Here is a 22,032-nt window from a genome sequence, read left to right as displayed (position 1 = left end):
TCAGTTCCCAGTCAGGGCACATGCCTGAGTTTCAGGCTCGATCCCCAGCAGGGAGTGTGCAAGAGACAGCTGATCAATGATTCTCTCTCATCACTATTGTTTCCATCTCTCTCTCCCTCTCCCTTCCTCTCTTTGAAATCAATAAAAACATTTAAAACAGCAACAAAAACCCCAAAGTGCTGGCGAGGATGTGAAGGAAAAGGAACCTAGTACACTGCTGGTGGGAATGCAGACTGGTGCAGCCACTATGGAAAACAGTATGGAGGCTCCTCAAAAAATTAAAAATGGAACTGCCATTTGACCCAATGATCCCACTTCTGGAAATATATTCTAAGAATCCCCAAACACCAATCAGAAAGAATCTGTGCACTCCTATATTCATAGAAGCATTATTTATAAGAGCCAAGATCTGGAAATAGCCCAAGTGCCCATCAGTAGATGAGTGGATAAAAAAAAGCTGTGGTACATTTACACCATGGAATACTATGCATCTGTAAAAACGAAGGATCTCTTACCCTTTGAGACAGTATGGAGGGACCTGGAGGTTATTATGCTAAGTGAAACAAGCAAGTCAGAGAAAGACAAATATCACATGAACTCACTTATATGTGGGATCTAATGAAAAAAATAAACTGATGAATTAAATAGACCCAGAGCCATGGAAACATGGAACAGATTGATGAATCTCAGAAGAAAGGGGGGACAGGAAGAGATTAACCAAAGAACTTATATGCATATATGCATTGCCCATGGACACAGGCAATAGGGTGGCGAAGGCCTGGGACAAGTGGGAACCAGGTGGAGGGAGGCAATGGGGGAAGGGGGGCACCTGTAATACTCTCAGCTGTAAAGATAAAAAACTATAAAATTCTTAGAAGAAAACATAGGGATAAATCTTCAAGACCTTGCATTTAACAATAGATTCCTAGATATGACACCTAAAGCACTAGCAACAGAAAAAATAAATAAATTGGGCTGCATCAAAATGAAAAAAATCTTGTGTTTCAAAGGACACAATAAACAGAGTGAAAGTACAAGCTACAGAATGGGAAAAAATATTTGCAAACCTTATACCTGATAAGTCTAATATCTAGAATATATAAAGAATAACCCATTAAAATGGGCAAAGGAGTTGGATATTTCTCCAAAGAATATATGCCAATGGCCAACAAGCACATGAAATGATACTCAATGTCATTAGTCATTAAGCAAATGCAAAGAAAAACCTCGATGATGCCACTTTTCAATCAATCACTAGGGTGGCTATAGTTTTTTGTGCTTTTTTTTTTTTTTTTTTAAAGGAAAATAGCAAATGTTTGCAAGACTCTAAAGAAATCTAAACACTTGCACACTGATGGTGAGAATTTAAAATGGTGTCGCCACTGTGGAAATCAGTTTAGTGGTTTCTCAAAAAGTTAATCACAGAACTACCATATGACCCAGCAATTCCACTCCTAGGTGTATGCCCAAAAGTATTGAAAACATGTACTCAAACAAATACCTGTATACAAATGTTCATAACAGCAGTATTCACAATACCCAAGTAGTGGAAACAACCCAAATGTTCATCAACTGATGAAGAGATAAACAAAATGTGTTTTATCCACATAATGAAATGTTATTCAGCCAATAAAAGAAATGAAGTTGTGATACATGCCACAACATGAATGAACCTAGAAAACATTATGCTGAATGATAGGAGCCAGACACAAAAGGTCACATGTTGTATCATTCTATTTAGCTGAAATATCCAGAATAGGGAAATCCATAGAGACAGAAAGCAGATTAGTGTTCACCAGGGCCTAGGAGAAGGCAGGGGAAGGCACATGGAATGTGAGTGCTTAATGCATATAGTGTTTCCTTTTGGGATAAAAAAAATGTTTTGAAAGTAAATCACACATTGTATGTTTTGAAAGTAAATCACACAATGCACAACATTGTGAATGTAGTAAGTGCCACTGAATTGTATACTTTAAAATGGTTAATTCTGTGTTATGTGAATTTTAACTCAATAAAAAACCCTGCCCCCATTTTATGCAGCACTGTCACCAAGAGGACCTTTTTACAAGCATAAAAAAGTCTGGCAGTTTAGCAGGGGTCACACACAGCAGCTCTGCTTTCCTGGCCTTTCATATTTTCTGAATGGACTCAGCAGTTCATCATGATCTCATTTTCCAGCTGGCAAAAATCTTTGATTGAGGGACAGAATTCAATACCACTGCTCTCTGTGTGTAAATGATGATGATGAATCATGAGTGGGGATATGTCACACTCAGAGTGCACATGTATCCCTCCCAGACACTCACATCACAGGCACCTGTGAATAACACATCAAATCCCCCATCCCATTCTCCTCAGAACAGCTTTCAAGATTTTTTGCCTCTATCAGAAATCTCACTTTGGAGTTCATGGGCTTAAGAGTGTTCTCCCTTGGAAGTAGAGAAGAGCAAATTCTGTCCTCAACCACAAGGTCTCAAATGAGCCTCTTTATGTCAGTGGAATCAAAGGTTTGTAAATGATCCTAGTGTATTGAAGATGAGAAATCTGATCTCCACTTCGGTGAAGTATAATGTTTATTACATACTAAACAGCACTCAAGGAGATAGAAGCTAATACAGTAGTTGTATGAACATGTGTGCCATTAAAATGGTAATTAAACCAACTCCCTGAACACCAATAACGAAACCCAACAAAGTCGTTCGCGGGAGGGTTGGGTTACAATTCCACATTACAAGGAGATCTGTGGCAGCATCTGCAATGGTGGCTAAAGCACCAATGTTGACCCTGGCTTTTGGAGCATGAAGGGCCAGGAGACCCTGGAACAGTGGGAATTACTTGTCTCCACTTAGGATTTGGCAAGGGTAGACACAGTGGCCTAGATACAAATGATAGAAAATTCTCAGGAAGTTACTGAAAGGGAAAGCAAATACATTTGGAGATCCCAGAAGTAATATCCAAGGAACACAAAAACAAATGGCAATGTTTACTGTTTTTTACTGTAAGCAAACTTATTGAGTGTTTACTATGTGCAATCACTCTGCTGAGCTCTTTATAGATATTATCTTGTTTAATTCTCACAATCCTGTAAGGTAGATATTGGTATTATTCCAGATATATAGATGAGAAAACTGAGGTTCTAAAAAAGATTGTCATCTGCCCATGGTTACACAGCTAATAAATTATAGGCCCAGGAATCAAATCTAGGACTGTTGACTCCAGGGCAGATAAGTGGGGAGTTGATCTTACATGGAGCCTTGCTAGCAATAAGATGTGGGAAGGATGAAAAAACAATGTTTGTTGATAACATAATTTGTGTCATTTAATCCTCCCAACACCCTTGGAAAGGTGGGTACTACTATCCCACTTGACAGATGACAAAGCTATTGAGTCTATTGTGAGTGAGTCTCATGGGGAGAGCTGTTCCTCAGGATGAAAGTTTTTTAACCTTAGGAAGGAACTTTAGGGAACCTCCAGCATCCATAGACTTCCATCATACAATTTCAGGGTCTCCGTGTCTTTCCTGATTCTGAGTTCCTGATTTGTGCATATATGCACATAATGCTCAGGGTATATATAACACAGTGGATTGGCCTGGTTACTCTAGGCCTGGTTACCCTTCAAGCACTCACTGGAGGGGTAAATTGTGCTCACTTCAACCCCCTTTTAGTGGGGGGTTCTGTTGCTTTTGCCATTTTGTTGGGATCCCATTGGGTACTCTCAAATTCAAATAGGCTACAGGAAAACTATTGACAGCTGAGAGGGCAGGGCTGGTATCAGGGAAGGGAAGTTCCTGAGACTGCAAATGGAAAATAATGACTTAGCTGGCTGGTTCATGGAAGTCACCAAGTTCATTTCTCCTCTCTTAGCCATCTAAATTGCCCTTCTTCCTGTGTGCAGTGAATGGGGAAAAAAGGACTCTGCTTGCAGTTACCTGACAAAACTATAAAAACAATAGTTGCAATGGTAGCTAACATCACTGAATAGCATCCTCTGTGTTTCATGTTACTGAGCAGCAGCAGTCTTTATGTTTCATGTACTTACATACTTGGACATAATCTAATTAAATCTTTACAACAGCCCTATCTAGTAACTAGGTACTGTTATACCCATGGACCTACCCTGCTCCCTTTTTACTAATGAGGTACCTGAGGCCCAGAGAAGTCAAGTGACCTCCCCAAGGACACAGAGCTTTTAAGTGGTAGAGCCAGAATTCAAGCAGTCTTCTACTTCAGAAACAGTATTCTGAATCTGATGCTCTCCTGCTCCTTGGGGATGCAAAACTTCAACTGCCCTCCATGCTGCCACTTTGTCATTGCTCTCCACCTCTTTGAGGATCTTTTTGAGACTTAAAACCCTAAAAGATTGCTTACAATGGGGACAGTGGACAGAACTCAGAGGTGCAGAGACAGGCGCTGATGAGGGTGGGAGATACTGGGGTGGGAGTAGTTAGACAATTTAAGCTGAAAATTGCCAGCTTCAGAACTGCATCAGTAAGTGGAGTTGGGGAGAATAGGAAGGGTGAATTAAATAAAATTGTTATTCATCTTTCCTATTTTTTTTCACTTTTGCCCTGAGAGGGCAATTAAGGAAATAAATGGTTTGTGGAGATTAGCTGACTGGTAGCTTTGCATATTAATATAATGATACTTGAATGTACCAGGCTGACTTTCTGTTTAAGATAGCTTTGTCCGCTCAGGCTGAAGAGCTGATTTCAGAGAATTAGGCCCCTGCAGATTAAAAATAAAATAAAATGTGTCTGCATTCTGTCTCTACTCTGTGTGTCCACCAAGAAAAATAAGACTGTTGGCAGAAAGCACAAGGGATGTGAAGCGGCTGAGCACTGTTCTGTCAATAGTCATCGGAGTACAACTAACCCAGGGGCCCATGGCGAAGTGAGAGGTGAGGCCAGGCTAGGGTGGGGGTAGGTGCCAATATTTCTCAAGAAGGTTTCTACCTGACATGAGTCAAATTTAATCGCATTTAGCAAATATTTTCTGGGCCCCATGTTTGCTAGCCACTTCAGATGCTGAAAAGGTTAATACTGCATCTCTTCTCTCAGGGAGTGTCTGTTCTAGTGGGGGAGAATGACACATGATACAAGCTACAGTTTTGTCTGAGAGGTATCGGGGAGTTGAAATCTGGTTTATTCTAGAATAATGACTAATAATTGGACTGCCTGGTGTGGGAAACAGTTTTTTAAAGAAGCAGAGGATGGTGGCTCCAGTGTGTGGTGGGCACTGTGTCACTCACAGAGAACCCATAAGCAACCTGAGCACTCCTGTGCTGCCTGCATGAGGATTGATCCATTGGTAGTCCTAGTATCTGTGGCCGGGTCAGTGAGCAAAATCTCAAAACAGAAATCAAATCTTACCTCATGCCCATTCCCATTCCACTTGCAGTCTTTTTTTGTTGTCATTAACTCTCACCCGAGGATATTTTTTCATTGATTTTTAGAGAGTGGGGAGAGACAGAAACATTGATGTGAGAGAGACACGTTGATTGGTTGCCTCCCACACGCACCTGGACTGGGGTCAGAGATCGAACCCAGGACCCTTTGGTGTGCTGGCTAATGCTCTAACCACTGAGCAACACTGACCAGGGTTCACTTGAAGTCTTTTTAAAAGAACGGTTTGTAAAGTGGTTAAGTACATGAGCTTTTGATTCAAAGGAAACTGGTCTAGAATCATGACGCTCCCTCTGACAAGTTGTGTGACCTTGGACAAGTCTTTTAACCTCTCTGAGCCTCATTTGACTCTCTTTCTTCAGGTGAAAAGTAGGGATAAATAACAGCACCTACCTCATAGGGCTTTTGTGAAGATTAACTGAGATCCTGCTTATGTAACCCAGATGTCAGCTGTGGAAGTCTTCTTACTCTTAAGATCTTGGTAATATTGGTTCAAACTCCCATTACCTCTCCCCATGATGTCTGCAAATTTCTGGGGGTATAATAACTGCATGGTAACCTTTATCTCTGGGTTTGTCCCACTCAGAATTCCTGTTCTTCAAATTGTAGTTATCTGAGGTTTCTTAGCTCCCTCCCAGTATTAACCCAAACTTAGAATTCAAACCCTTTTTTTAGTTTCAACAACAAAACTACCCCCAAAATACTAACAACAACAAAAGCAATGATTTACAAAGCCTTTATTTTTTAACATACGTTATTGAAGGTTTGGAAAAGTAGAAGAACTTGTTTCAGCGCAGCAAACACTTTAAAGTTGAAAAGATTCTTCAAAGTTGGCCACTCCTCCAAGTAGCTCAGCTGGCCTCTCTCTGCTCTCTCTTGGAAACAAAAGAACTCATTTCTTTCCATTTTCTGATGGAAAGCAATTCAGCTCTCTCTAACCCTTAAACCCCCAAGCTTAGCATTGGGTTGTGTTTCTTTTTATGACCTCCTTAAAGTGGACCTAATTAAGTTTTTGGATAAGTTGCCAATCACCTCCTTGTTTTTATGAAGTGGAGGTTAATTTTTTCCTCATTATACGTGTAAGGTAATTTACATAAATCTCATCTGTAGTAAGTACACAATAAAATAATAGCTGTTATAACAAATATTTTGGATTTATTTGGGCATAAATTAATAAAAGTATTGTACATTTTTTAAATCCTCACCCAAGGATATGTTTTTTTTTATCAATTTTTTAGAGATACGAAGGGGGGATTGAGAGAGAGAGAGAGAGAGAAAGATGAGAGAGAAACATCAATTGGTTGCCTTCTGTACATACCCCAATCAGGGATTGAACCAGCAACCTAGGTATGTGCCCTGGCCAGGAAGTAACCCACAGTCCTTTGATGTATGGGATGGCACTCCAACCAACTGAGCCACACTGGCCAGGGCAATGTGTTGTATATTTATATTAATATAAGAGTCAAAGGAGATTATCTCTAGACAAGCCCTTAGAGACCTAGTATTTTTCAAATGTGTTGCTTAGAACACAATTTTCACAGGCTGTTTATAGACTGTTCAAGAAATAAAATTTTCTTCCTAAATTATATTAAAGTCATGTTGCATACTGTATTCCACTCTTGAAAATGTGAAATTCACCTTAGCCCATTAAAGGCTCTGAGAAGTCCTGAAATAAAGATTTTCTATTTAAATTTGTTTAGCCTTGTGTTTTCCAGTTGTATTTGACAACAAAATTCTTGGTGTTAACCAAACAAATGTTGCAATTAATATGTCATGAAATTAGTTTGGGATATGTTAACCTGGCTCCAACCTATCATTTTACAAATGATTAAAGGAGATGCAAAGCAGGAAAGGACCTGAACCAAAGGCACCCTTCACTCGCTAGTGGTTTCTGAGTGTGAGACAACAAGTGGAACAGAGACTGTGAAGAGTGTCTCAGAAAAGATCTAACAGTATTTTCATACTTCATCTACATCAGTTTCATACAATCTGAAGGATTTTGTTCAAAAAATCTACTGGAAGAGTTATGTTTACTCCCTGCCTACCCTTTTTTATCTCCCCCAATCCATATTAATGAGGCTTCCAATTCCACTATATAACTGAAACTGCTCTTATTAAAGTCACCAATGACCTCCATGTTAACAAACCTAGTGGTCACTTCTTTGTCCTCATCTTACATGACTTCTTGGCAGCATGCAACACAACTGAACATTCCCTCTTTCTTAAAATACTCTCCTTTCCTGGTTTCACATAACACAAAGTCCTCTGATTTTCCTCCAGTTCCCCTCACCAGGGTTCCTTGCTGTTGCTCTTTATTGTTGTTTGTTTAATGACTTTTCTGAACAAAATCCATGAAGTTTGTGTTCTTTGTCATGTGTGGTCACTGAATTCTCTTTTTGATTAACCTAATGGTTAGCTAATGGTAGGACAGATTTCTTCTTTAAATGTCTGGAAACAATAAGCCTCCTAGTCTTTTTGGGGGGCCTATGTGTACATGTTGGGGCACACCTACAACATTCCAGCAGGCAGTTATCAACTCTGTCTTAGCCTTCACTTCTGCTTGCATATAGCTGCAACGTCATCCCAAGGTGTGAGATTAGGGCCTTCTCAGGTGTGTCTGAGTGTGTACATGACTTTGTGTATGTACGTAGTCCTACACATGCATGTGCCCTTCTAGATTTCCAGAAATATGTCAGACCTCTTCAAAGTCCCATATGGACACCTCATTTCCCAGCTTTTCCTTTTAAGCTTTTTGGTGTCCTATTGTTTGCCCCAAGCTTCATACATTGCTTCAGGAAGCAATTTTGTTAAACAATTGTTGTTGATTGTTTTTAACAAATATCCCTGGGAAAAAGCTGCTGGCACTAGTCAAAGTTGAGTCTACCTGGTATTCTCTTTAATCTATATTCTGAATAGCCCAACTTCTCATCACTCCACTGGCATCACCCTGATCCAAGCCACCATCATCTCTCACCTGAATTACTGTCATGATCTCCTAACTCTGCCACTGTATAAAATTCTTTAGTGGCTTTTCCATTGTCCTTTGGAGAAAATGCAAAATCTTTCCATGGTGTCCTAGGCCCTGAATGATCTGGCGTCTGCCTCACTTGCATCAACTCATACTTTTTCCCTGTTGTACCATAAAGTAATATCTGTTTGTTTATTTCAATTCCTTGAACAGGTCAAGTTCTTTCCCACAAGTCCTTCACACTACAGGTGCTAATGTCCTAGTTTTCCCTGGACTTTCTGGTTTTAGTACTGAAAGTTCCATATTTCAGGAATTTCTCCATCCTGGGCAGATGAAGACAGTTGGTCATTCTACTTTATACACTTATTAGAAAAGTATTTTAATAAGAATACTGTTCTCCCCATTTTCACCTAGATATATCTTGCTCACCCCTTACTCTCAGTTTAAATATTCTTTCTTTGCAAAGGCCTTCCCTGACCACACAATTAGAGTAGGACTTCCCTGCTTTTCTCTCTCATAATTCTCTACTATTTTTCTTAGCACAACTTATAATGATTTATAATTATGTATTTATTTGTTTGTTTACTTTTATTGCATGTCTCTTCCACTAGACTGTAAACTTTATTAGGGTAAGAACTTTTGTCTTATTCAGTCATGTATTGCCAGCATCCAGCATAATACTTGGCATGTAGTAGGAACTCAGTAATACTTGTTAATGAATAAGTGAATGAATGTATGAATGAATGCTACACCATCAAAGGTTGCTCTGCCACTCTCTATTTAACATTAAAGCATTTAACCATTTAAGCATTTAACCGTTAAAGCATGAATACCATTTGAGTTTTTACTCTGTGACCTATATGTACTCCCCAGGTGGGATTAATGCACCCTCCTTAGATGGTAATGTTGTGTGACTCCCTCCTACTTATTAAATTCCCCAAACCCAAAGAAGTCAGCAAGTGCAGTGGCAAACTGTTCATCGCACAACCCTGATCTGAGCAGAAACAGGGGTAGCCCATACAGTGCCTTTTTGTAAATTGGAGAAAAGTGCCCCTTGATTCAGGCACAAACCTGAGAGAAAATGGCTTGGTGAACAGGACATAGGCTGCATTTCAGGCTTGTTTTGTGTTCCTCTCTAGCCATGTAGCCTTCCTTGTACAGGTCACAGATTTCACAACTATAAGCCACTACCCTTATTCTGAAGGGAAATCTGTAAGCAAGATGAGAGGAGAGGCAACAAAAAAATGAGCAACTGAACCCCAGAAGATGCAGCGTCTGACTCTGGTGGAACCTGAGGTTCTTTTGTAAATGACTTTAAAAAGCTATTTGAGGAGAAGGATGAAGAAAGATTAGACCAGTCATCTCAACTCATGTCAGTTGATTAAGCATCAAGAGCACATGTTCTGGAATCCCACAAGCCTGGGTTTGCATTCTGGGTCTGACTTTTGCTAGCTGTGTGACTTTGGAGAAATACCTCCATTTTCTCATTGGTGAAATGGCTTATAAAGTCATTGCAAACACTAAATAAGATCATGTATATAATATACGCTTATTACAGTGTCTTATATATAGCAAGTATTAAAGTCATTACTATTATTGATATATAATATTTATATAAAATATAATATACAAAATATTAGATTTTTGAGAAGTCAGAATGAATCTCAAAGATAGCTTTGAACTGAAGCCCCTTCCCCTGGCAACCAGCCTTGAGTCTGCAGCTCAGGTTTTTATTAAAAGATAGAATTGGAAAGCTTCCCAACTGTACAGCTGGCCCGGTCCCTAGCCAGCCTGGTGATGGTGTGGGGTGACAAGCAAGGTGACCAACTTGTCCCAGTAGAGGCCTCATCTCCTGTGAAACAGCATGGGTGGGGGTGGAGGTGGAGGTGTTGAACAAGATATAAATAAGGACCTCAAGAGCTATGCCCATGCCAAATACCCAAATATTGTTCAGGTGGCTGGCTACAGGCCTGTCCTCAGGAAGAAGGTGCACAGGCATCTGGGATGACTTAACTCTCTGAGTGATCCAATCTTCCAAGGTAGCTCTTTAGCAGGGGAAAGCATAGCCTAGAGCCCTGTTGTACCATTGATGCTGTCTAGGTGGTAGATTGGGTGGGCAGCAGGAATGTGTTGGGCCTAGAGGAGGTCAAGGACATGGAAAAGAGAGAGTCAGCCCAGCTATAGAGCATTTCTCTTTGGCACTACTTTGTCTCCCTCCCACGAAGACATATGAACCCAGTAAAAATGGCCCAGGTGAACAGCCACGAAGGCAGCCTTGAAAGGGACAGAAAGGAAGGGATAATAGTTAAGAGTACCAAGTACCAGAATTTTTGAGTTTTGACTAGGAAGCCACATCCTTTTCCCAATATCACTCAGGTGGTAGAAATTTCCACACCCAAGTTGGCTGTATAATACAATGGATAATAACAGTGACAACATTAATAATAACAGCAGTTGTCAAATATCATGGCTTGGCCTTGCACCAAGTACCTACACAGACTACCTTCTTCTGTCCTCCCAACAACCCAGTGACGTAAGAACCATTATCATCTTTATTTTACAGATGAGAAAACTGAGGTTCAGAGAAGTGATGAAGCTTAGCCAAGGTAAGGCAACTGAACCTGCATTTGAATTAAGGTCTCTCTGACACTAAAGTTCCTAACCCAAATCAGAACACATGCCCTGGCATTCTACACCAGATGTTTCCAGGAGGAAAATCCACAACCTTTGGTCACCCACCCCCTGCACAGCCTGGGCCCTGAGTTCTGAGAGGCCCAGTTTTTGTTTGTTTGTTTGTTTGTTTGTTTGTTTTAAACTTGCTCAGCTTTATCATTTACCATCATGTAACTTACTAGCTGTGCAACCTTGAGCAAGGGCTTAGCACAGTACCTGGCACAGAACAAGCACTCCATAATGTTAGCTAATAGTTATTGCTTTAGTCTTTCTTAGTCTGTTTCACCTGGATAAAATTGAACTAGTAGAACCCACACTACCTTATTGTGAAGTCAAATGAGCTAATGGATATAAAGGACTTTGTAAACTGAGAAGATCAGTGTGAATGTACTGTGCTATTATTAATGCATTCATTTGTTCCTTCAATGAACTTGTTCTAAATGCTTATTATGGGCTGGGTTAGACACAAAGCTGAAGTAGAAAGAGAACCTGCCTTTGTACCTTCACATTCTCCTTGAAGATCTTAATAATTATTTCTTTGTTTATCAAAGGGTATGGATTTTTCACTGCCATTACATAGATGAGGTTAAGTAATTTATCCCAAATCATATAGTAATACAGAAATAATAATAACATTTGCCCAGATGTCTGTGTGATTCTGGGCAAGTTACTTAACTTTTTTGTGATAGGTTGAATAATGGCCTCCAAAATATCTAAGTCTGAATCCCTGGGCCTGTATATGTTACCTTATATGGAAAAGGGGACTTTGCAAATGTGATTAAATTAAGCATCCTGAGATGGGGAGATTATCCTGGATTTTCTGAGTGGGCCCTAAATATAATCACATGTATCCTTGTAAGAGACAGGCAGAGATGGATGAGACATAGACAAAATAGAAGAAGACAATTTGGCCATGGAGTGATCACAGATTAGTGATGTGGCCACAAGCCAAGGAATTCTGGCAGCCACAAAAGCTGGAAGTGGCAAGGAATGTATTCTCCACCAAAGCCTTCTGAGGGAGTGTGGTCCTGCTGACACCTTGATTTCCTCTCTCCAGCAAAATCAATAATATTGATTTTGGAGTCTGGCCTCCAGAACAATGAGAGAATAATTTTCTCTTGTTTTAAGCTAACAAGTTTGTGACAATTTTCTATAGTAGCCATAGGAAACTAATACACTCTCTGTACTTCTTTTTCTTCACTTGGAAAATAGGGTTAACAAGATCCACTTCATAAGGTTGTTGTAAGGATATGCAAAGGAATTCAAGCAGTGCCTGGCATATTCTAATCACCATATAACTGTTAGTTATTGTTATTGCTATTATTGTTGTTATGTTTGCTCTCATTAATAATTTGCTATAATCCAGGCCCTATTCTTAGGTCTTTAGATAGTTTTCATGCAAGTTGAAAGTGCTAGGCTTGAGTTTCCTAGATGCAAAACCCATGCATTTCTTTTTTACATTTAATTATAGCTATTATTATCACATAAAGATATCTTAAGAAAAGTTTATATCCAGCCTTCACAACACTGCTATTCTACACCTTGCCCTGAACCTACTGTCCCAGAACTCAGGGCTTCTTGAGCAGGAACTCTAGGTTAGTAAGGCAGATGTTCCTTGGTGAGTAAGTCCACCCCACCCCCAGTTCTGAGCCCCCTGATGGAAATGCTGGAGAGGGGCAGGATGGAATGAAATGCTATTCCCTCCTGGGATTGAAATACCATTGCCTCCTATTCATAGGACCAAGGGCATAATTGCCTTCCTCATTTCTCCTCTGAGCATCTGGCACATATTAGCATTACATAAATATTTGGTGAATTATTGAATCTCTCTGAAATGGTCAGAGACAAAATTCCATTACTGCCATAGAGACTTTGAGACCCACAGATGTTATATGAGTGCATTCATCATGGCACTGGCAGGAAAGAGATAGTGTACCTAAAGGGGTAAAGAGGAGAGTCTGAGGAAGAGTCTAAAGGTGTTTGTTGGCTGGGTAAAGGGAGCTTATAAGGGAAATGACAAGGGATGGTGAAAGACCTTAGGTCTTGCCACAACAGGGAGCTGTTACCACCTCTGGCCTGAAGGAGCAAGGGGAGGGTGTAGACATGGAACCCACTGAAAGCTATAGCTGTGGGAAGAGGACTGCACAGCAGCAGATGTGGCCTTTAGTGAAAGAAGGCAAGCTCTGCCAACCTGTGACCCAGTGTCTTAGTCTATTCATGCTATTATAACAAAATATCATAAACTTGTGGCTTATAAACAAATTTGTTTCTCGCAGTTCTGGAGGCTGGGAAACCCAAAATCAAGGTACTGGCAGATTTGGTGTCTGGTGTGGACCTGCTTCTTGGTTCATAGTGGGTTGTTTTTTTTGCTGTGTCCTTACACGAGAGAAGAGGTGAGGGAGCTCTCTGCAGTCTTTTTTTTTTTTTAAGGACACTAATCCCGTTCATAAGGGCTCTGCTCTTATGACCCAATCACCTCCCATCAACAAAATGAAGGCCCTACCTCCTATTACCATCACACTAGGGATTAGGATCCAATTTATGAATTTGGGGGTGGGGGGACACAAACATTCATTCCATAACACTGAGACAGTAAGGGAGCCAGGGGAATGAATACTCTATTCTCTCTCTCCTTCCACCCTTCAATCGTCTGCCAATGCTTCTCATTGATCAAAGCCAGCTGGAACCCAGGAGATTAGAAAGCCCAGGTGATTCAGTCTGCATGGGTCTGCCTCTTGGGGGCACAGAGCAGGATGGAGAATGGTGGAAAGCCGATCTGGAAGGACAAATGGAGAATATCCAGCATAGCTATTGTCCCAACATCATCCAACAACACCAGTGCTAAATTGATGATAAGACTTTTAGTGACTCTGGGCTCATTCCTTGAGGCTTTATGCTTCTAAACAACCTAGCTGGTGAATGCACTTAGTGATTGGCCAGGTGATTGTTATTCTCATTTGTTCTTAGAACTTCTGACATGGGTTTCTCTTTTCCATTGCCAATGGGTTTGAAAAGTAAAATCTCTCTAGCATTGCTTAGTTCTTTTAATTTTTTTTTTGTGACATCTCAATTTTAATTATGCTTTCAATAGGCCACAAGTGAGTTTATATAGGGGGTAAATGGATAAAGTCTCTGTAGTGTTCCTACAGGATATACTTCTGTGCTTACGTAAAATTAGAACTAAATTCTATAGATTTTTCTGAAACTTTTGGTTGATGCTAAATTAGAATTAGAAATTAGAAATTATTCCCTAGGAGATTGAACTTAATTGCCTGGAGATACATTGGCAAAGAACAGAAGAATCTTGACCTGTGTGCTGCAGGTATTGCAGGCATCAGATCCTTTATTTGCAGGGATAAAAAGGTCTGGCCACTCTACCTCTGGACCTTCCAGTATATACTTACCTCACACAGGTCAGAAGGATTGGCTACTGCAAGCCTGGGCTCTGGAATTAGCCAAATATAAGTTGGTTCCCAGCTTTGCTACTTGCTTGCTATGTGGCCTTGGCCAAGTCATTTAATCTCTCTGAGCCTCAATTTCTCTTCCGACAAAGTGGAGATATGTTGTCTCTTATGACAAAATCCTGCTCATCTTTCAAGACCCAGCTTAGTTGACACCTCATCTAGGACTCATTCTCTGTCTCACCTTAGGCAGAGTTTATCTCTTTCTTCCTCCTCCAACTTCTCATCACATTTTTACTAGAAGTCTTTTGTTTTTATCAAGTGTTGGCTTGTATTAAAATTATTCTCCCTGATATGGAGGAAGTACACTCTCTGAGAATTCAGACCAAATTCTACTTATCTTTGAATCAGCCACCCCTAGTGCAGTGCCTGGTATAGAGGAGGCACTCAGTCACTGCTTGCTTAGTTGAATCTCAAATTCAATGTTTTTAACTTTGAAATTTGCTGCAGCATATTTTTAATAAAGTTCCTTTAATGATTAATGAAACTTCTTACATTTCCAAAGTTAAATAGCGGGAGTGGGAAGGAGGTGAAACATAGGCACGTTCTGATTACAGACTTTCATTAGCATCTCACATGCAAAGAAAACTGGGTTGATGAAGGCACTTTTGTTTTAAGACTGCTCTATTTTCCACTCTACATGGAGGCAGCATACAATTAATGTATCAGTCAGGGCTCAAAATAAGAAACAGAAACCACTCAAGATATACTAATCAGAAATTATTTAATACAGGGAATGCATACTGAAAAATAATTTGAAGGGCTGAAGGAGTGTGCTCTTTGCTAGACATCCAAAAATGACTCCCAGAACATGACAGACTGACTCCTCTGAAGAACTACTATCTCTAATGCCACCAACGAAACCACCAAATTCAATAACACACTGCTGCTGCTATTATCCAGGAATCAGGAAGATGGAATTAAGAAGCTGTCACTTCCACTATTTTTACCCCAACTGCCTCTAGGCCCACACAGAGATGATCACTGGGCACTAGAATATCAACTGTAGCAAGTATCCTACAAGCTATACTTCTTCCCAACATCCACGAAGCTAGAGAATAAACACAGGACCACCAGTAAAAAATAGTCTTGTACTCCTGAGACCTTGCTTGCCAGCAGAAAACTAAAATGGCAGAGAGATGGCCTACATTTCACTTCTGCCTTTGAAAACCAAGCCAGTGCATCCAATTGATAGAATCTATTTTGCACCCAGAAACACAGCTGCAAGAGAGACTGGGAAATGTAGCTTCTAGCTTTCCATCCTCTGCAGTATAGGAAGGTACCTCAGAAGGAGCGTGGGATGGAAACTAAATGAGCTATAACACAGTATTCCCACAAGCTGATTCTTGGATAGTCTGCTGGCCTTGCATGACTATGGCACTTAAGAGCTTCCTGCCCTCTGGTCAGATAGACCCATAGTCCTAAAGATGTCATTGTACTACATATGTCAATTGTTATCTGTCCTGACAATAGCAGAAGCTTTAGGAGAAACTTCCTGTTCCATAGCCTTGTTCAATTGTCAGTGTCTTATGTGACCTGGCCTCCTTACTGTGTGCCCTATGTGACCAGAATGGGCTATTGGCCCAATTGTGTCTCATATATGTAGGCTGGCCAGGGACCTAAGTAGCTCAGATGGCCTGGTTTGAAAAAAGGAGTTAAGGCAGTAGGCTTCTGCCCTCAGCAGAAGAAACTGAGAAACTGTGCCAGGGCAGCTGAGCTCGAAAGTCATCAGGAAGACTCAGGGCCGGTGTAGGCTATGAACAAGATAAAATAGTTATGAAATCAGATTGGTAAAAGGTGAATGGAGCACACAGGTAGGATAAAACGGTAATGCCCAAGAAAAGAGAGTGCAGCCCCTGAGTGATCCCTAGAAAAGTAGCTGTCTCTGTTCTTGACATATTTTGAGGCCAGTTCCAATCCAACCATGCCCTTGCAATACTCTCTCCATTTGCTTGGTGGTGACTTGAGTGGGTTACCATGTAGCAAAAGAGCCCTGACTAAAACCAGCACACAAGGGAAAGTGAATGGGAGACTCACCTCTTCCCCTGGACCATGTGGCAAAGACAGTGCTACAGTCACCATTCTATTTCTTCTTCCTTTACATTTCCCAGCCTTTTACCTAAGGGAGTCAAGAAGGGAAGAATGTGGGCTCATTAGTTGAAGTCAATAGCAATATTTCTGTGTAACTCAGTGAAAATTTGCCATGTAAACTTTATAAGAAAGGGGTCATGACTGCCTTTTTCACCACTGTATCTCCCACATCAAGAACAATGCCTAGTGTAGGCGTTCAATAAATATTTGTTGAATGAATAATAATATGAGATAAAATCAAATTTTTTACAGCTTTGATTAGGAGATTGTTTGACTCTAAAATCACTTTAAAGGGCTTTAGTTCACCAAGAACTGTAAGTTGACACCTGTGGCCATTTCTAGATGTTCATGAAAAAGTCATCAGAAGCATGCCTAAGTAATTACAGGAAACGGCAATAGTAATCGGCAATCTAGCCCTTCAGCAATTCCCCCAATTTGCTGTGTAAACTTGGGCACATTATTTCACTGAGCCTCAGGTTCTTCATTTAAAAATAAAGATACAAATCTTTGTCCTGTCTGTCTCGGAGAGATTTGAGGCTCAAATAGCCCTATAGCCTTAGAAGACCTTTGTAAACTGTAAAGTGTGTGAAGTTTTTTTTTAGGTATGTGTCCATGTGCATACAAATATACACTTATGTGTCTACGTATGCATATATAAAATAAATCATTAGCAGCCCTGTGTTTTCCAAAGAACATAAATACTTCTTTCTCCTTCAGCATTTATATATTTATGTTGCTTTCTCTGTATACATATATCCAAATTCTATTTCAATGCAAGGGAACTTAGCTGCCACATCTGTATAATTGTTGACCGATGAAGAAGATAGAGAGGAATAAGTAATTTACCTGCCTCGGGATTACAAGTGAAAAACTAGGAAGACTGAATCCATCATGGAGAAACTTGTTTAAATTATGCAAATCTTCCATCAGCCAAAGTAAACCTAGTGGGTCTAAGTGGCCTAGGGAACAGAGCTGCCATCACAGATTTGGGTACTGTTTGGAATTTGTAATATGAGTGTATTTACAGATGTGCCTCCCTCTACATAACAGCTGAGCTCTTATGATGATATATGTAGATGTTCAGTAACTAATTCATTCACTCACTCATTCATTCCCAGAGAGCACCTCTCTTGTGGTTTGATAGAACAAGAATTAAAGTTTAAAGTGAATGTTTTCTCTCTGATTTTTTAAAAATTGTCTTTATTGTTGAAATTCTGATTTTTAAATCATCTACTGTGTGCTTTTAATTGTGTGAAGCCCTGTATGGAGGATAGCGAGGGACATGGTGATGTATAAGACATGCTCCCTATTCTCAGGGGACCATATTAAGCTGGGATTAGTTAGGAAAAGCCTTTCAGAAAAGGTGGTGCCTTTGTTTTCTCTTACTGCTTAACAAATGACCATGAGCATAGTGACTGAAAATCACACTCATTTGTTAGCTTGAAGTTCTGTAGGGCGGGCTCAACTGGCTTCTCTGCTCAATATCAAGAGGTATTGGCTGGGCTTCGTTCTCACCTGGAAAGCCTGGGGAAAATCTGCTTCCAAACTGATTCAGATTGTTGGCTGAATTCAGTTTACTGAGGTTGCAGGACTGAAATCCCTGTTTCCTTGCTAAATGTCAGCCAGGGGTCACATGCAGTTCCTAAGGCTGCCCACATTCCTTGTCATGTGGTCCCTTCCATTTTCCAAGCAGTAATCATGTGTCAGATCCTTCCCAACCTTCAAATTTCTGACTCCTTCCTCTACAACCAGCTGGAGAAAACTGCTTTTAAAGGGCTTGCCTGATTAGATCAGACCCATTCAAGATAATCTCCCCTTGTCATAAATGTAACATTAATAGGAGAATGATATCTCTATATTCACAGGTTCCACTCACACTTAAGGTGATTATGCAGGGTATGTACACCTGGGGTCAGAAATCTTAAGGGCCATTTTGGATCTTGCCTACCACAGGTGGATGTCAAATTAGTCCTTTAGAATGGCAAAGTGGCCCGGCCGGGCATGGCTCAGTGGTTGAGCATCGACCTAGGATCCAGACAATCGGGGTTCGATTCCTGATCAGGGCACATGCTTGGGTTGCAGGCTCGATCCCCAGTCAGGGGCGTGCAGGAGGCAGCCAATTAATGACTCTCATCATTGATGTTTCTATCTCTCTCTCTCCCTCTCCTTTCCTCTCTCTGAAATCAATAAAGATATATTTGAAAAAAAGAATGGCAAACTGTACATCACAGAGAACTGTGGTGGAGAGATCTAGAAGGTGCAGTTTTCCTATTCCCAGTCTCCCATACTTGCTTCCTTTATTGTTTTCTGATGATGGCACTCCCTTCTTTGGATTACTGACTATCAAAGAAGATAAATTCAACCAGTTAGTGTCTATATCAGGCCTTTGGGAGTGGTTTTCTGTACCACATATTTGAGGAGTGCTTCTTTCAGTAAAGCCCTAGAGGGCAGGCACTGCATTTTCTTTCATCATGTCCACACACAAAACAAGCCAGGACAAACTTTCCCTGACCCTCACATTTCTGACACATTTCTCTCCCAAACTTTGCAGCCAGGCTTGGGAGAGAGTCATCTATGTTTCCCTTCTCCATCTCCTTGTTTACAAATGACTCTTCCATCCACTGCAATCTAGCTGCTGCCCCCACCATTCCATTTGGTTTGGCCCAACGAAATAGAACGACCTGGATTCAAATACTGGCTCAATCACTCATCTGATTTGTGACTTTGGGAAAATTACATAACACTTTTGTCTTCATTTTTCTCTTATATAAAAAGGGGATGATATCCACGCTGCAGTGTTGTGGTAAAGATTAGTGATAATGATGTAACTCACCAAAACATGGGCACTATTACTCTTTCAAGACTCAAAGCTTCTTGATAGCAAAAATCATATTTTAAAGGGGCATAGGACATTCTAATGCAGCTTTTTTTGGACACTGTCATTTTAATAAAAAGCAACAAAATGTCACCATATCTCTAAAAAACATCCTTATTTCCCACATTTATTTGCACAGTGCTTGATGCATAATAGAAATTCCATCAATCTTTGTTAATGGTAGAAATGATGAACTAATCTCTTATCTTTATCTAAATTATGCTGTCCTTGAGGGTAGATATTTTTTCTTGTTGCTAAGATTCTACATGGCTTATTCTTTCAAATAGTAATAATTTTATCATAAAATTTTTAAGAGACAAGCAATATTTGGTAATGGATAATTCCTTTATTTACCCAAATTCTCACACTTAGGTGAAACCTGAGGCAAGGCTGAACTCAAGCATTCCAGTAAGAAGATAAGCTTTTTAATGTTTAAGAAGCATCAGGGAAAAAGAGATTCCACAACCTTCCCCAGTAACTTGATTCAGAGTTAAATTAGATAAAACAAAGACAATAAGGATTATTTTTTATTATATAACCATAACTTTTATTGTTGAGAGTTTTACAGATGTACCCCAATTTCTCCCCTTTACCCCCCTCTCCCACCCCTCCCCAAGTCTTCCCATGTCTATTGTCTGTGTCCATGGGCTGTGCATAAATGCTTATAAATTCTTTGCTCAATCTCTTCCCACCCTCTTCCCTGCCTAAAATCCCTTATGCTCTACTTAAGGCTAGTTTCAAATGCTAATGGAGTCCCTACCACTTGTGTAGTATTTTTTTTTACCTTTGTCAATCCTGTTCAACATCTACTATCACATTAGAACTTCATTGAAATCAGGTTTAGACAAAAATTACTGTGGATATCAATTGCTCATGAAAAGCAGGAACTCTTAAACTTTGGATCCTGCAGTGTATTATGATCCATATCTTATAAATTGATATCTTATTTGTGGGGAGAAAACAGGCCCTGAAGGTACACTCCTAAAAGGAGATGAGGAATGTGAGTTACCTGTGCTTACACTCTCTGCACTGTATCCAGGAAAGACTTGCCAATCAGTCACAGTATTCTTTTCCCATTGGGTCCAGATTTCTCAGAACCCATTTGACCAAGGTGTTCCAGGCAGCCACTACCAGTCAATCAGGGTTGACAGATGCTTCTATGTTTCATTCATTCTTCAAAAGGAAATGAAGATGAATTAAATAGAATGGAACTATATAAATTACCAACTGTAACTTAAACTGAAGATGTAATCACAGGATACAGTGATTCTAGTGACCTTTCAGGTGCTTCAGTAGCCTTTAAAGTCCTTTATAGGAAAACAGAGCTATTCTGGTTAACGAATTCCTCCAGCCCAGCAGGTTCTAAAACCTGGCAAGTGTCAAGATACCATTCATTTATTCATTCAACTATTATTTATTGAAGCCCACTGTATTACCAAGCATTGTGCTAGGCACTTTAGGCTACAGAGATGGATTGGTCACAGGTCTTGCATGGTCTAGGAGAGAAGATAAAATATGTGCAAAATTAACTATACCTTAGGGCTGAATTCAGTAAAGGGCTGTGAGAGACATGAGAGTTCAGAGAAGAGAAATGCCATTTTCAGGTTGTACCCACTTCCATGCCTAAGTCACAAAGTGGCCAAGAACATTAGAAGTTCACTCCCTAAAACCTCTGCCCTTTGGTAACTGTTTTTGAAGCAGATATATAGCAATTGGCAGGTGACCATTAGCTCAGTTCTCATTTAACCTTAGCCAAGATTGAGACTAAACGGGATAGCTCTTTGTTGTGGGTTTCATGATTTAGCTGCACCCATCTTGGGTTTTGGTATTGAGAAATCATAGTCTTAACATTTTCATAATTCAAGTCTGAAACAGAACTTGGGTCTGGATGGGAGTTTTCTGCAGGAATGAAGGAAAATTTGGCCTGCACAGAATGGAATACTACTCAGCTATAAAAAAGAAGGATCTTTTAACCTTTGGGACAGCATTATGCTAAGTGAAATAAGCCAGTCAGAGAAAGACACGTACCATATAATTCCACTCATATGTGGAATCTAATGAACAAAATGTACTAACAAACAAAACAGAGATAGTCTCTTAGCAGGCAGACAGCTGTTGTGGGAGAATTGGGGTTGAGAGATTGACCAAGAAAGAAACTCATGGACATGGACAACAATGGTGATTGCCTGGGGGGGGGGGGCGGCGAAGAAGGTGGAGGAGGGTACAGGAGGAATAAATAGTGATAGATGAAGACTTGACTTAGGGTAGTAAACACACAATACAGTGTACAGATGATGTGTTGTGGAATTGTGCACCTGAAACCTATATAATTTTGTTAATCAGTGTCATACAAATAAATTCAATAAAAAGGGGGGGGGGAGAAATGAGAGATGTTCTGGGAAAAAATTGACCATTCATTATTTTTGAAAGCCAAAGGTTAAAAATTTCTTGTTGACAGCCTGGAAAGTGATTTGTCTGTCTGTCTCTGTCTGTCTCTCTCTCTCCACACACACACACACACACACACACACACACACACACACACCCCACTATTGTTTGA

Source organism: Miniopterus schreibersii (genome assembly GCF_964146895.1).
Source record: "Miniopterus schreibersii genome assembly, chromosome: X".
NCBI classification, from domain to species: Eukaryota; Metazoa; Chordata; class Mammalia; order Chiroptera; family Miniopteridae; genus Miniopterus; species Miniopterus schreibersii.
This window is presented reverse-complemented; position numbering follows the sequence as displayed.